The sequence below is a fragment of the Squalius cephalus genome, assembly GCF_949319135.1.
Source record: "Squalius cephalus genome assembly, chromosome: 7".
NCBI lineage: Eukaryota > Metazoa > Chordata > Actinopteri > Cypriniformes > Leuciscidae > Squalius > Squalius cephalus.
The window spans coordinates 43,852,129-43,870,061 of NC_137128.1; the positions used below are offsets into that span (position 1 = coordinate 43,852,129).

General features: G+C 36.3%; 1 protein-coding gene and 1 long non-coding RNA gene across 3 annotated transcripts in view; one reads left to right on the forward strand and one right to left on the reverse strand.

Moving 5' to 3' along the window:
* Positions 1-2,126, forward strand: part of LOC307161892 (CUGBP Elav-like family member 5) — a 171,877-nt gene extending 169,751 nt beyond the window's left edge. For both annotated transcript variants that reach the window (XM_079876837.1, XM_079876838.1), the window contains exon 12: positions 2,047-2,126. The gene's annotated coding sequence lies outside the window, so the exon portion shown is untranslated. The remainder of the gene's footprint in view (positions 1-2,046) is intronic.
* LOC307161906 overlaps positions 1-17,933 on the reverse strand; it is a 642,191-nt gene that overhangs the window by 353,294 nt on the left and 270,964 nt on the right. The window lies entirely within an intron of this gene.

The following is a 17,933-nucleotide window of genomic DNA, read 5'->3' on the forward strand; positions in this document are numbered from 1 at the left end:
TTGCAAACATGTTAACGTTTTGTCTAGATAGTGATAATTTTGAGAAGCATGCTGTAAGGATTAAGTATAGTTTTCAATTCTGTAATATTATTTATTCATTGTAATTATCGGCAAACAGATAATATCAGGCCTTATTTTTTTTATTTCGAACAGTAACATTTTTCTCAATACAATATTGTATACAGAGTATTAAACAGGTACATATCCTTTCTAGTGTATACATTCTAAATCATAATTGAAAACTAATATGGCATACAAACTGATACAATACAAAATAATATTCAATTATCATAACTGTAATAATATTTTTTTTATAATATACAAAATCATACATTTATAATGTCTGATTTTGCAAGTGTTTTTGACAGCAATAATTTTTTTTACAAAAAAATTAAAAAAAATGATTATTGTTGTTCTTGTTGTTTTTATACTTTATAATAATTACTTATTGAAAATTATTATGCATAATAATTATATCAGCCATTCTAATGGGCCACAATGAGACATAATTATCAGCCAAAACATCTGTATTGCTACATCACAAGTTTTGAGTATAAGGGTATGTTCACACTTGTAGTTCGGTTTGCTTGGTTTGTTTGATCCGGACCAAAATCCAAAAAAAATTTAACACCGAACCTAAAGCTACTGAACCTAAAGGCATAGTGACACGTTCACAACCTGATTGGTCGGCTTTTATGATATATATGTGACCCTGGACCACAAAACCAGTCACATGGGTCAATTTCTTTAAATTGAGATTTATACATCATCTGAAAACTGAACAAATAATCTTTCCATTGATGTATGGTTTGTTAGGATAGGACAATATTTGTCCGAGATACAACTATTGTAAATCTGGAATCTGAGGGTGCGAACAAATCGAAAAATTGAGAAAATCTCCTTTAAAGTTGTGCATTTATGTTCGCGATTGTGCTGCATTCACTCACAAAAATACATGTTTTATATATTTACGGTAGGAAATTTACAAAATATCTTCATGGAACATGATCTTTACTTAATATCCTAATGATTTTTGGCATAAAAGAAAAATGGATAATTTTGACCCATGCAATGTATTGTTGGCTATTGCCACAAATATACCCGTGCGACATGTGACTGGTGACGTGATCCAGGGTCACATATTTCGCGACAGAAACAATGCTGTGTTCTGGGCTAAATGCACTCGCTGTGTGTGCGTAGCTACATATGATATATTCTGACCAGCTGAGAACTCATTTCTCACCACAGACGAACCGCTCCAGTGTTCGTTTGAAAGCGTACCGAGACCAGCTTTTGGACCAAGTGTCGGTACGCTTGTTTGGTTCGCTTCAAGCGAACTAAATGAGGCAGGTGTGTGAAAGCACCCTAAAATGTGTAAAGGAGTCAAAACAGCGTTAGGAATCCCTCCGTCACACACACCAAGATCTGCTGTGATGCCTGAACTGAACTGTGATGAGCAACATCTCGACTATGATGAGAAAAACAGGTGTGCTTGAGCATTCTGTCCTTTTTAGGGTCGCATCTTCCTGTTTTTGGTTCGTTTACATGTCTTTGGTCCGTGTTGAGTTCATAAATCAGTCGATCCGCACCAGAGTTAGTTTGAAGCGGATCGAGACTCGTCTCTTCAGCTTGTTTGGTGTCACCAGGGTTCAGATGGTGTTCACACTTATTCAAATGAAGCGCACTAACAGAGCAATCGCACCAATGTTCGTTTTAATCCAACCAAACATGCCAAGTGTGAACACATCCTAAAAGAGTGTGCTGAATGAAGTCATCTTTCCTTTTAAAGCCTCAAACGTCTCCGATAAACTCTCCCGGCAAACAGTCAAATGTTTTGTGGATGATGCAATCTATCAGCACACCTGCATCATGTCATCTCTCCGAATCCTTCCATCATGTTGAATGTGATGTCAAGAGTTTTAGCTTCCCACGGCTCTCGCCGTGACTGATGGCTCCTGGTTCCACATCCAGGTATCAAGCTGTCAAGCCTGTCTCCCGAGTCAAACTCATCTGACATCTCTCTCTCTCTCTCTTTCTCTCTGCCAGGTTTTGAACAGTTGTAGTCTTGACGTTTTGACGGATGGAAACTTTTCTTGAAAAACTAACACACGAAAAAAAAAAAAAAAAACGACACAAAAAAACACACGGAGAAGCAAACAAAGGGAGTTTTGAGAAGCATATCGGATTTAAGGAAAGCGTGTGTTTCCACAGCGATGAAAGACTGGCGTGCCGGGGGCGAAGACGAGGACGAAAACAAATAAACTGGAAAATGCTATATACCGAACACTTTGAAAGAACAGTGCATGGCTGGGACTGGTAGAGTTACTAAAGCAAAAGACGGATCCATGCACATATCAAGAGACAGTCGTAGCTTTTATTTGCGAGGAATAATGAGGGTTTAATGGTAAAAATGTGTATATGACACTGACGCAGTATAACTCTCTCTCTCTCTCTCTCTCTCTCTCTCTCTATCTCTCTCTCTCTCTCTCTCTCTCTCCCAGAGGACCAAATCTTTTTAATCTCTGTCGGTACCGTAACCATGTACAAAATGACCACCGATCGATTATCTTACGCTACATACATGCTACTTCATATAATATGCCAATTAAGAGTTAGACACAATTAATTCAGGGTGTATAGTGTAGGTATACGGGGACTTGAGGTGTGTTTTATTGAAAACCTTTTGCGAAAAACCTAGTTTCCGGGTTTTTCGGCGCAAAAGCGTCTAAAGGACTTTGATAGATGATGTTTAGTGGGGTATTTTAGGCTATTGTTATAGACTATGAAGTGTGTTGATATTGAATTGGGCTGTTTATCTCCACGTCTCGTTTCGGAAAGCTGCCGGCTGGAGAAAAGGGCATTTGATCCTTCGCGATATCATTTAACTCATGCACATACTGTAAACAAAATGACCACAGCGAACATATACAGTAACCAGATATTTTTGCCAAACAACAGCTCTTGTTTCTGAGCTTCACAGTTTCACAAGGAAATATCCCTCTAGTGATATTTTCCCATGCACCACCAGAACTCCCAGTGGCTGCTTTAACATTGTATCTGAGGATTTCATAAAGTCTCAATGATCTTTGGATTGTTATTGACTGGATCATGTTAGCCTTTATAATTATTATTATTTATTTTTTTATTTGTCAGCTTACCGAGTGCACTGCAAGGCTTACGTTAAAATTACTCTAAAATTGTATTGTACTTTTTTATCAGCTTACCAAGTACACACAGCAAGATTTAATTAACATTACTCTCATTATTTTATTTTATTTTATTTTATTTTATTTATCAGCTTACCAAGTACACACAGTAAGATTTAATTAACATTACTCTCATTATTTTATTTTATTTATTTTATTTATCAGCTTACCAAGTGCACAGCAAGGCTTACATTAACATTACTTTTATTTATTTTTAAATGTATTTCTTTTTCCAGCTTACCAAGTGCAGAGCGAGGCTTACATTAAAATTACTCTGAATTTTTTTATTTACAATAACATTACTACTCTACGTTTATTTTGTGTTTTATTTTATTTTATTTATAATAAAATAAAATTACACAGCAAGTCATACTTTAACATTACTGTCAATTTATCTGTTTGTTTTATTTTTTTTGACTTTGCTACATTGTATATTAGCTTACTTACCGTTGCATTAAATATGCATAGTGCTGAACATACAGCTATCTACAACTATTGAACTGAATTGTTGCTCTAGTTACTTCTGTCCTAAACATCTGAAGATACCCGAGGCTTTACTGAATCCTCTAAAACGAGGTAAAACAGCCAGAGAAAGAGGTTTTGGCGGTGCGCGCTGCAGTGATGTTTCCACTGTGAAAACGGGCTGTTTTGAGATAGAATTCAGGAAAATCTTTCATTTAGAAACAGCCTAAAATCGTGCCATAGTTAAGCTTTGAATTTGTTTCAGTGGCTTACACTGATATGCTGTTTGCCAGAAGGGCCTTCTAGAACATTTATATTAGACAAATCAAACCATTTTACAGCGTAAAACACAGCACACAGAGATATCACGTCTCGGAAAACCACGAGAGACACTTTTAAAGACAGTAGTTCTCTTCTATTCATGCTTTATTCAGGTATTTCATGCGTTATTACACTTAAATGAACTTCGTAATTGCTCATAGTTACACTGTATTGTGCATGCCTATGTAAACGTAGTACTAATGTAGAGCCAGGCCACAGTTACGGCCTAAACGGCCAAGAAAAACCAGAGAAGTGATGTAAAGGAACAAAAAATGTATGAAAAAATAGTGTTTAGAGGTGAAAACATATAGAAACAAACCAGCGAGGCCACATCACCACCTGCCAAACATGCTAACATTTATTTGAAGTCAACATGAAATCCAAATGGACCCTGTTTACTTTCTTCATGCACGTTTCTGGTGTTATTTTGAATGATTCAGCAGTGCAAACAATTGCAAAAATCCGAAAAGATCAAATTAAATGGCGAACCCCACATTTCATGTTCTCTAGGAAGTATGATTAAACCTAAAATAGGTTGCAAAACACTTCACTTCATGCTCGGTTGTTTTGACCCACAGAAACTGTTACAACTGTTTGGACCAAACCCATTTCATCAGATATCTTTCTGTCTTCACATGATCAGTCAAATGTGCCACGTGCCACACAAGTCACAGTTTCCTCCAATGAAAACAAGCCATTTGCTCTGTGCAGTCGGACCATTAATATTTAGTCAGGAAAAGAGAGCTGCCGCTCGTCTAGGAGTCTAAGCTAAAATGACTGGACAGCTTTACAGGTCAAACACAGTGCATGATTTAATATTTAGGCAGAAATGAGCAAAGTTTTGCAGGATGGATGATGTGACTGATGTGTCAACGCAAAACATCAAACTGTTATGACAGGTTTCCCTTCAGGAATGGATGAATCTCACCAAAACATGTTTAACATCATTTTAATTATATATATATATATATATATATATATATATATATAGAGAGAGAGAGAGAGAGAGAGAGAGAGAGAGAGAGAGAGAGTTCAGATGCAAAAGCCTCTAAGTGCCATCTGAAATTTTCTTCTAGAATGATCATTTTTATCAAGCTTGTATATTTAAGTTCAATAATTTCCCTTAAATGACAATTAATAGGTAATTTTCATTGCCATTTAAGTGAAATTACTGAACTTAAATATACAAGCTTGATAAAAATGATCATTCTAGAAGAAAATTTCAGATGGCACTTAGAGGCTCTTGCATCTGAACTCTTCATATATATATATATATATATATATATATATATATATATATATATATATATATATATATATATATATATATATATATATATATTGAAATGTTTGACATTATTTTCATGACAATTTAGCACATTTTCCTGCCAGGCAAATGTTCATTACTGTAAAGCAAAAATCATCATTATTATTATAATTGTCAAGATTTATAATTAATACCATTTTCAGTTAGATTCTTATTACTGTAACAATATCCAAAATAAAACATTAAAATAGCTGTAATATAATGCTGTTTAATTTAAATCAGAATAAATTAGCAACAAATATTATAATGATGTATAAATACTTGACTTTTTTTATGAATTAAAATGAGATTATTCACAATCGCAATGTTTTATTATGTTAATGAGATTCTGGGAGGGAAATGTCCTTATTTGCCATGAAAATTGTCAAAAAAAAATCTTAATGGTCTTAAAATAAGCTTTCTTTTTTCATCCATAATGCAGAATGGATCATAAAAACTAGGCCTCACACACACACACAAATGCACAGATAATAGTTGCGCAAACATTAGTGGCTCAAGCGGGACGCCTGCCATCTGTCTGTCAGAACTGAAATTAGTAATCAGGGACAGAGCAGGTTTTCAATTAAACACCAATCAGATGATCACAGTGGAAGGTGACTATATAATCAGCATTCAAGGGCACTTCTGTTCACTTCCATTCAGTCAGTTTTTAACACTGTGAAATTGAACTGTTAAAGTGATATCATCTTTCTGAGACTGGACCCAGTGAATCATGGATGTGTTTGGAAGAGTGTGTACTGTACTCTTTTTGCAGTATGTCTGTGTGCTGTTCTTTTCTGTCTCTGCTACATTTGTCGAATGCACAGTATGCAACACGGTAATACCCTAGCAACCACACAGCAGCCCGTTAAAGTCACACCCTAGCAACCACCTTGCATTGGTATCACTCACATTTTCACAGATTGACAGTAGGTAGTGTGCAGTGTGCATTATGTGTGCATTCTACTCTGAACACTGCAAAAATTATTTCCTCACTCAGTATTTTTGTCTTGTTTTCCAGTTCTAATATTCTTAAATCAAGATACATTTCCTTGAGAAGCAAATTGACTTAAGATATTAAATCTAAAAAAATTGCGTTTTTGCGTAAAACAAGAAAAATATCTGTGAAATATAAAGAATCAAGAAAGTTGAAGTAAGAAATTTTTCTTACTCCACTGCCAGGCATTTTTTTCTTCTTGTTTTCAGCATAAACACACAAAATTTAGATACATTTTTCATGAAGCAAAGCTTAATGGGCCCTATCTTGCACCCAGTGCAATTGACTTTGTACACCGACGCATGTTTCATTCCTATTTTGCACCCTACGCACAGCGGACTTTTCCCTCCTCAGACGCACGTCGGTAAATTAGGGAATGAACTTGCACTCCCGGAGGTGGTTCAGCGAAAAGAGGAGGCGTGTTCCGGCACAAACGTTCCCTGGTGCTATTTTGCAGTTTCAGAAAACAATTCCACCACAGACCAGGAAAAACCTAGTCTAAAGTCAGTGGCGCGTTGCGCATGTTATTCAGATGCTATTTTAAGGGCGCTTCAATGTAGCGTGTGCACAACGCGCATACACTTTGCTTCTTTCATCTACACAGAAGCAGCAGTTTTCATTTTTGCAAATCATACATAATTACAAGGAAAAATATTACCACACGAGGGAAATCATTGTGGTGTCCATGAAGATGTGAAAAAATAGGCATAAATCTAGCTTACACATTTTCCCAAATTATTATACGCCTGTTTAACCGAAGCTAATTTGGGTGGGTTTCTCCATCCCCATACAATGTCACTTCTCTGTGTTTTACGGCCCTGACGAGAACGTCGGTCTCCTCGGCTGTGAACCGCTCCTGGCAAATCCGCCATTATAATAGCAATCCGCCATGGAACAAGCGCGCCTGCTCTTAAAGGGAATGTGAGATGACGCTCTGATTGGTTTATTTCACGTTACGCCCAAACCACACCTATGAGTAATGAAGCTACTTCAGACCAACCCATTTTAGATTTGCGTCGGGTGAGTCATTTATCCCACCATTATAATAGCAAAGGCGCCCAAGACCCGCCCACAAAGTTACTTGCGTTTCGTGCTTGATACTTGCGTTTCAGATCGTTAAAATAGGGCCCAATATCTATAGTTATTTTTTGACTGTGCTAAAGCATAAAAATGCCATAAAATATGGTAACTAAATAAAATAAATGATTAAAACCCTAAATTAAATTGTTCATCATATAAACCGCTCAATTCATATGGATTAGTTTTACAATCTCTTTATGAACTTTTTGAAGCGTCAAAGTCGTAGTTGCTCAGACTGTCAATGGAGGGACAGAAATCCTCAGATTTCATCAAAAATATCTTCATTTGTGTTCTGAAGATGAACGAAAGTCGGAACGACATGAGGTTGAGTAATTAATGACAGAATTTTTGGGTGAACTAACCATTTAAGTAATTTTGCTTCTCAAGTAGCTAAATTAATCTTGATTTAAGAATGTTTAGATATTTGTAGGCTACTGGAAAATAAGATATAAAATACTAAATAAATAAAAAATCAACAACAGAGCATTCCTAGCCGTGCGGCAGCCGTTCCACGCAGTGGCACATGTGTCTGGATGTTTCTAAACCTGTGGCTCATACTAACATACATGCTGTACAAACGTGAATTCTCATGCTCTATTTCAATTTTTATTCTATTTATTGCCAAAAAAAAAAAAAAAAGAAGAGAAAACTAGTTCTTTCATAGCTTGCCCTGCCTATAGTTCTTTAAATCACTCTTTGTGCATGCTAATTGCTAGAGACGTAGAGAGACATTTTTATAGTAAAAGACATAGAAAACATAAAACTGCACCATTTTTTTGTTTTTGGTTTTCAGCCAATACCTCCACGGGTAACAGCCGAAGCTTCAAGGCTACTTAGCGGAGGTAACGGTTTAGAGTTTTTAACGTGTTATCATGCAGTAAGGATATCATGGAAACATAGCGCTGCGCAGAGCGTCCAAACCAACACCGTGTGTTTGGACTCGCTGGACATGCTCTTCAGGGTTTGGGCTATTTTGGGAGTATGTTTTACAAACTGTGTTTTTTATTTATTTATTATTATTCATATGATGTTACTACCTGAACTAAGCCATGTCCTCTTCCTTCATACTCCCCATCTACTGCCATAGTCCTCTGCTAGAGCCAACGCTGCATACAGTATCAAAACACACAAACCTCAAGCTTTCAATCCATGTTTGCTTTCTTTCCTGCATTTTTTGATAGAATGATTTGTTCCAGTCAATACTCGGAATGTTTTGTACAGAAGAAAATGGTTTGATTTAGGATGTTATAGATTAATCTACTGGAATGATATTCCTATGAATGGTTGGACTCTTTATATAAATATATACGTCAAGTTATTGAATGCATAGGGATGGGCTCATGAAATCTGTCCTCTGTATTTGTTGGGAATATTGATAGCACAGAACGCTTCTTTCAGGTACAATGGGGATTCATGCAAAAGTTCCCGGGCGTTTTCAGTCACGACTGATCCGGGATCAGCTCTACGTATGAGAACAACACAAGACCTGGATCGGGACGGGAAACAACTCGGGTCGGCTTTGCTATATGGACGATTGTGTTATATCTTAGGGTTTCTTAGCACAATATACAAACAGATGTAAGCTAAATAATGAATCTATGTTTAAATGCTATGGAGGGAAGTGTGGGACACAACCAGATGTTCCCGTAACATCTGCACGACGAGTTTAAGAGGTGTAAAGGAGCAAACCTTCCTTTTGGTTTCATTTCTGAAGAACAACAGACCAGTTTTGTCCCATTATCTTCCCTCTTGAACTTGCTGCTTTGACAATTAAATGTGTAAAAGGTTTTAATTACGGTGTTCTATTTATTGTTTCGGTCATTAATTTATTTGATTATTTTTATTATTAGAATTTGATCATTTGCATTTGTTTATTTATATATTTATGTATGAACTCTTAAGTTTATCATTTCTGACATAATGTGTATAAATGATGCTTATTGGGGCTTTTTCTGTCTTTCTTCTTTTTTCAATTTTACAATAAAAATAATAAATGCTTACCAGCACTCTCGGATCATTCATTGTATAAATATGTATATGTGATCAGTAAATCATGACAACATGTGTAAGTTCTACGAGATTCAACACGATTTCAGTTTAAAGGGGTGGTTGATTATGATTTGACTTTTCTAACTTTAGTTAGTGTGTAATGTTGCTGTTTGAGCATAAACAACATCTGCAAAGTTACAACGCTCAAAGTTCAAAGCAAAGGGAGATATTTGCTTTTAAAGAAATCGCTTTTTAAGGACTACAACAAATGGCTGGTAGAGACTACACAAGCTTCCTGGGTTAATGACATCACCAACCCTAGAATTTACATAAACCCCGCCCCCTGAATGCGATTTGACAGATCAAGACAGAATATGCTAATCAATGACTAGAAGATAACTACACATAAGCTACATAAATTCATCTAATAACCATTCAGAAATGTCCTGTTGCTTCTACATGTTGTCACTTCTTCTTGAGTCTCTCCATCATTGTCTGACTCCGGTTTGAACATAAAAGGCTAAAAGTTTTTGAAATTTTCAGTGCATGTGTGTGTGAGGTAAAAGGACACGAGCTGTTGAAGCCGGGAGCAGCAGCTCATTTGCATTTAAAGGAACAGACACAAAACGGTGCGTTTTTACTCACCCTCAAAAATTGACACTTTTAACATGCTATATAAAAATATCTGTGGGGTATTTTGAGCTAAAACTTCACATACACACTCTGGGGACATCAGAGATTTATTTTACATCTTGTGAAAAGGGCATTATACCACCCCTTTAAAATAATTTCAAGGGGATGTAGAATTCAGAAACTCTTGTTATTAGCGACACCGGTGGCCGTTAAGTGAACTGCAGCAGCACATTACTGCTCGTGCTCGCTGCTCACATAACTTACAAGAGACTGAACTGAATGTGATTCAATGACCCGATATATTCACGGCTCATTTCTATTTTGTTCTTTGCTTAAAAAGTAAAAAGAAGTTGGAAATACCTTTGCACTTTGCAGACGCCGTCCACGCTACGTTCAGATGAACAGGCCTTATATGTGCTGCACACTTTCCTCTCAACAAAATAAACACTCAACAAAAATGACAGAGAAAACAGCGATTAAAGAAAGCATCTGATCATATCGATGTGGATTTAACTTTGCACCATTTCTGCGATTCTCCGGCATCAATGTCGACAGATGAGGTATTTAAAGTTAGGCTATACTGTTATGATAGTTTGATTATAAAGTAGGCTATATTTGAGACAATATATACTGTATATCTAGCTATGTGATGCTATAGTTTGAATTAATCGCTTTTCTTTGCATGACACACTGACATTATAGTAAAGTGTATCTTATTCCGGCATTATCCTGAACAGTGTAAGCATTTGTATCTTTTGTCATTGAACGGAAGAGAGGCTCTCACGAGCGCGTGTAAACATCACATCTTTTTGATTTTCCCGGCAAAAACGACCCTCCTTCACATAAAAATCATTCTACAGGCTTTCATAGACAACATTGGAAGTCGGGGAAGGTCTCGTTTTTTAATTTTCGTTACAAGCTGCTCACACATTTGGCAATAAAAAGCTATTAAAGGAACATTCTTACACCCCTTAAAGTTGATGTGACTTGTGCAAACAATTTGATTACTGAAGCCTACTTAAAAATTTAAGCCAGCACCTGAACTTTTTTAGTGTTGTGTTGATGCAGTCGCCATGTAGACATATAGCAAAACAATGGAATGAATTCTGTTTGAAAGGTTTTAAAGAATTCAAACACATCCTGATTAGAATTCTGATTAGAATTATGGGGGGCATTTTGTTTAGATTTAGCTAATATGTAATACAAGATAACTTTAAAATGAAACTACATATTTTTTCATCAGGATGTCAGCCAGTTTGCATGCATACAATAATCAATATTAATAAATCTTAATAGGTAGCCTATGTATTACAAAAAATATAAAATTCCGCCTAAAATATCGTAATTTAAATATTTTTATTTATTTATATTTTGTCTCTTCTGTGCACCACCATAATGCTGTATTTACTTAAAGGGGGGGTACCATGGTGTTTCATGTTTTCAGAGTTGTTTACAGTGTTAAAGAGATGGATTCTCATGTTAAACATGGGCAAAGTTTTAAAAAAATATTTTGGACGAATAACGGAGAATTTCTGTGCTGAAAATCTTACTTCCGGGTTGGTACAAGTTTCGGCTGGTTTTTTTTCGACCGTGAATTTAATGACGTAGACCAGAGTGGAACTCCTTATATGAGCATTTCTCTCGGAAAAGCTCGCCCGCGCGCACGTCGACCAGAGGAGAGCGAGACCGCGCACATCAACGCGCTTCAACAGGAAATCATCGGCAGCCAGCGCTGCATAGGATTTGTTCAAGAATGTCTCCAAAAAAGTGTGTTTTTGGATGTGAGGGAAAGCTTACCGTGTCCAGCTTTCCAAAGAACCCAGTGTTACAGGAACAGTGGATGCTGTTTGTTTTTCCGGGGCAGCAACGGAGTGTAGGAAGTGCGGTTGTGTGTTCTGGCCATTTCAGTGACGAATGTTTTATTAACAAGGCTCAGGTCGACGCTGGATTTGCAAATCGTTTGCTATTAAAACGTGGAGTGGTCCCAGTGATAAAAGACCCCATTCATGTAAGTACAACTGGATCAGATTTCTGTCTTTTGCTGGAAAGCTAGCAGCTACGCTTGACTCTATAGCTCCGCCTCCAGGACCTCGGCTTTTTCCGGAGAGAATCGGAAAGCTGTATTTTTCTTTTATAAATTTAATAAAACTAAACACTTTTTTGAGATATTAAGGATGCACTACTACTCTATAGGTACTCAAGATTAACATGAGATTAGGTGAAACTGTGCATGTTATGTACCCTTTAAAAAAAATTGGTTAACCTTACAGACATAATTTTTGAAAATGTGACAAATTGACACATTGACTACAAACAAGATTCTCTTGTAATGTTAAGACATTATGTTTAGACACACTGGCCTTGTACAAAAATACTGGTGTATAATGGTGTGTGGGGTCATGATATTTGCTATAAGGACATTTTTAGCTTTTTTTATTCTGAAACATTAATTAATGTCATATAATAATATATTGTGTGTAACCGTTTAAATGGTGATAGCACTAAACATGCTTTTAGAGATTTTGTATCATTATTATGTGTGGAAAACAACTTTGGCAATTCTTATATGTTCCACAGAGGGAAAAAGGCCATACCGGTTTGGAACGACATGAGGGTGAGTAAATGATGACAGGATTTTATTTTGGGGTGAAACATTTAAAGAGATGAAGTTCGAGATGACCTCTGCCGTTACTCCACACATTTATCCAATGAAAGAACGTGTTCTTTTCCTTTCAATGTGGCAGATATCAAACAGCAGTGACTCTTAAATACATTTAATGAAGAAACTGATGTGGAGGATGACTGAAAGCATCAGTTCATCTTTATTACTGTCAGTTAATGAGAATCAATCTCACTCTCATCTCATCTGAACTCTCTCAGGGTCACACATTATGAATTAGGATTATCATAATGAATTGTCTTAATATGACCCTTTCTTCGTAGAAGGTGAAAGTCTGACATGAGTTAAAAGTTTGAGGGCTCGGTCTGCAAGCGATATGAGAGAAAATACGACTGAGAGCGATAAACGGACAGATTGATTGTGTCGGAGCGTGAAGGACAAGCATCTCGTCTGCCGAGCCCTTATAAATCCTGTCTATGGAGTAAAACAACATCTGAAGTTTAATAAGTTTGACTCCATGACAGATCAGTTGTTCTCAGATGTTTCTCCTGAGAAAAAAGAAGAGATCTCAACACTGTCTCAATAGAAGCATTGCTTACACACATGTAAAATAACATGATCATCAAACATTAAACCGCATATAACTCAAAACTGCCTAACGCTGCTGAAGGAAACGTTGAAGGAAACGACTGAGAAGCTTTGATGGACTTGATCTACTCCGTCTGTGTTTTGATCATCGCTCTGAATCCCATCTAACTTTTTTCCTGAAACTTACCCAAGTTGGAACATAGTAGTATAAGTGCAAAAATAATATATAATAGTGAACTATAAGTAGCCTATGATAAGTCATGTTCACTTAAAGAAAACATACAAGTACACTGAAAAAAATGATTTGTTGAATTTAATAAAAAACATTATCGTAAGTGGTTGCATTCAATTGATTTTACCTAACAAATGCATTAAGTTGAACTTAAAGGGATAGTTCACCCAAAAATAAAAATTCAGTCAGTAATTACTCGCCCTCATGTTGTTCCAACCCCGTAAAACATTCGTTCATCTTCGGAACACAAATTAAGATATTTTTGATTAAATCTGAGAGTTGTCTCACTCCTCCATAGGCTTCTAAGGGACTGAAACTTGCTGGCCCAGAAAATGTATTAAAGAGATCGTTAATATAGTCCAAGTGACTCCAGTGGCTCGATCTTAAGTTTATAAAGCGACGAGAATACTTTTTGTGTGCAACAAAGTGTACTTTCATAAACTAAAAAATGTGTTTGACTAGTAAACTATCAGTAGGCTATACCTATAAGTTTACATTTAGTGTAGTTGAGGTAAACGAAAAACTTAGTTGTGTACTCAAAGTTTACTGTTATACTTAACGTATCCATACTTTATACACTAAAAAGTGGGCCAATTTAGTTCTAAGTAGTATTGAAACAGGACACTTGCAAGTCTAGTACATTGATATTAGCATACTTACATAAAGTATACTTAATAAAATGAACTTTTTTGCATGGGGATGGATCTCTGCTCAGATGAAGTGTTCATTTGCTCATCGCTGGTTTGCTGATGTCTGTCATCGGCTACTTCATCCTGAATCAACAAAAACTGTGGTTTGGACATCAGAGATCCCACAACCAGAGGATTCATCTCTCTAACAGCCGTTAGATCAGAATCAGTCTCTCTGCATCTTCTCCCCTCTTGCTATTCTTTATCATTCGTAAAGAGATTGTTTAAATGAGACATCGATCCGTTTACGAGCTCTTTATCAGGGACATACCACACGAGGTCATGACCTCCAGATGTCTGACTAGTAATGGCAAGGAAACGTTACTCTAAACATATAGCCTATATGAATACAGGTTTGTCCTTAAACCAGCCGTGCCTAATCACAGAAAAGTTTATGCGGGGAGGCAAATATACTACAGCCATTTATAAGATTTAATATTTCAGCTGACGTGAAATTAGTAGCACAAATGTAAGAGGAACCGCATTCAGTTCTGCCGGAAAATATCTCAGGATGTAAATCCTGACACGTCCTTGAGCAAGAAATACTAGCGGTGACGGGGTAAAAATATAATTCCCAACTCATTGATTTCCTTTGGTCACAAATCCTTTACCCTATAGCGCCACCCTGTGGTTGACCGTGCAATTTAATGTTCTTATATTCTATATAACTACACATATTTGGACACTTAAATTACTCAAATTCTGCAGGATCTTTTCTCTTCTCCGGCTTTTATTTGTTTTTTATTTTTTTGCTTAGGGTCTTTTTATTTAACTGGTGTTTTGGTGATCTTTTTAGTGGTCGTATATTGTCAAATGTTTACGTGCAAAGTGTGTTTGTGCATCTTTCTTTGCAATAATCACACTTTCTTTTATAATTTGTATGTAATGCAATGATGCAGACATTTTAAAGCAAGGCTTTAAAGAGATAGTTCACCCAAAAATGAAAAATCTGTCATCGTTTACTCGCCGTTTCTTTCTTTCTGTTGAACACAAAAGAAGATATTTTGCAGAAACTCATCCAGGTTGAGGTTAAATAAATGATGACAAATGTTTCATTTTTAGGTGAACTATCCCTTTAAGTGTCCAAATATGTTTTGATAGTTTGGGGCAACTGTAGCCTATAGCCTAATAATTATTTTCTTAACATTGCTAATTTCATCAATTCGTCTCTATAATGAGCTCTGAATGCATTTGAAATACAAAGTATTTTATTTGATTGCATTTTAATCTATTTATCATGATGTTTAACGCTACTCTCTCTTTTTTAATGGAGCGATGTACATGTTTTCCTGTGCTGTTGAACAGTGTGGTTTATTGCATTGCTGATTTGAAATTTGGCAACATCATCACACTTGGCAAAGAGCTCTTGGATGAGGTGAGGTCACCATGGCAACGCTGGAGCAGTTGTGACGCACAGGGACCCTCTGTCACGTGTTCTGATCGCAGTTCCCGCGCCCGTCCACCAGAGGCAGTCGCGATCTCATCAACCTGAAGCTGACAGACATTTAAAAGTATATATGTTCTTCTGTGTGTGTTTTTAGAATAGTAGATGTTTTGTCCAGTGGCTGATTTATCATATTTACGCACAAGCCGTTACTATTATGTTGTCATTCATATTCTTGTGCATTCAATTCAGTGCTAGTCAATGTGTGAAAGCAACAACAACACTTTTTGGGAGATGATGGTGAGTAAAACAAAACTCAACATTCAAACCAGCGTTCACAAGGTGTTTCAAAAATATACATTCATACAGAAATTTGTACTGCAGAACCCTTATGAAAAATAAGTCGCTTTTAGAAAAGTTTGAGTATGTTTTTAAGTAGCCTACTATACATTATGTAGTTTACTAATATCAATGTACTAGAAGTATACTTGATAGTGTAGTTTTTCAATACTACTTGGAACTAAATTGGCCCACTTTTTAATGTAGCCTATAAAAGTATCCTTTTAACTTTAAGTGTAACAGTACTAAACTTTGTGTACACAACTACAACTACTACAAGTGAATTTATAGTTAAACAACTATGAGTTTACTAGTCAAATACTTGTAGCGCATTTTTTAGTTTATGAAAGTACACTTTGAAGTATACTCTCAGTAAACTACTAGTTTAGTAGTTTTATACTGCAAGTATGCAAGTTTTCTTTAAAGGGATACTTCACCGATTAGCATTAAGCTTTGTATCGGTAGAAACCCGGTAGTATTTTCGAGTGACCGTGCTTCCCTCCCTCATGTCCCCCTGAGACGAGAGATTTCTGTATTGTGTGTCTGGAAAAAAACCTCAGATGACGCAAAAATCGTCATTTAGCTCATCAGAGTCTCTTTTGTCCAGAGGCGAGAGACTCCAGCCAGTAGGAGGAGCTCGTCCCGCATGTGTTCAACCCGCCCATAGGGGGATCTCACGATAAAACGCCGTCTTTTCAGTTTCCAGTCGACTAGTAGCCTAGCTGTATCATTTCTCCCGATACTGCCCTCTGTAACCGGTAGGCGTGGCTTGGGAGTGTCCTCGTAGGGCAGCGAAGCAAGTGCATTCTGGGAGTTGTTGTCTTTCATGAGCCAAAAAATAAATTTTCTGGCTTTTCTCAGTCTAGAAGACACCAACTTCTAAAATAATTTCACATTTCTACTACATAAATGACCCAATTTAAACACACATTCATCTTTCCAGTGGTGAAATATCCCTTTAAGTTAAGTCCATCAACACCATCAAAGCTTCACAGTTGTTTCCTCCTCATTGGTTCAACATTTCATTCAGTAACATTAGGCAGTTTTGATTTATTTGCTGTTTAGTGTTTAATGATTGATAATCGCGTTGTTTTACATTTGCGTAAGCAATCTTCTATCGCTTCTATTGCTTCTTCGTTCACCTGTTTTGATCAGGAGATTCTGTACTAAAAGATGCGTAATAGCGCCCCCTAACAGAGAAACATGAATTGGCGGAAAATTGAGTTGTGGAAAGAGTCAATTCATCCGGTGGACTAGCGTACACAAAAAATCAGATACTCAGAATTAGGAACATATCTTTTCTCTTTATAAATCAATATTTTCAAACAATGTCGGTTTTTAAACAGTATGTAAAACTATGTGACAAAAAGTATTTAATAGGCTACATACTACAAGCCAATTATTCTTAGAATACTTAATTATAGGCTACTTTTAATTAGGAGAAGATTGAGTACAAGTATAGGCCAAATATACTTAGACCTTTCTGTCAGTAAAAGTCAAGTATACTTAAGTGAAACTTTAAGTATATTTGTGACCCTGGACCACAAAACCAGTCACATGGGTCAATTTTTTTTAGATTTGAGATATGAGATTTATACATCATCTGAAAACTGAATAAATAAGCTTTCCATTGATGTATGGTTTGTTAGGATAGGACAATATTTGTCCGAGATACAACTATTTGAAAATCTGGAATCTGAGGGTGCAAAAAAATCAAAACATTGAGAAAATCGTCTTTAAAGTTGTTCATTTCTGTTGGCGATTGTGTTGCATTCACTCACAAAAATAAATGTTTTATATATTTACGATAGGAAATTTACAAAATATCTTCATGGAACATGATCTTTACTTAATATCCTAATGATTTTTGGCATAAAAGAAAAATGGATAATTTTGACCCATACAATGTATTGTTGGCTATTGCCACAAATATACCCGTGCGACTCGAGACTGGTTTTGTGATCCAGGGTCACATTTGTGAGAAGTACATACAAAGTAGACAAAGTATTTTTTGTTTGAAAGAAGTATACTAATACCACACTTAAATGAACTTCTTTTTCGCAAGGGAATGTTGTTAGAAATCAAAT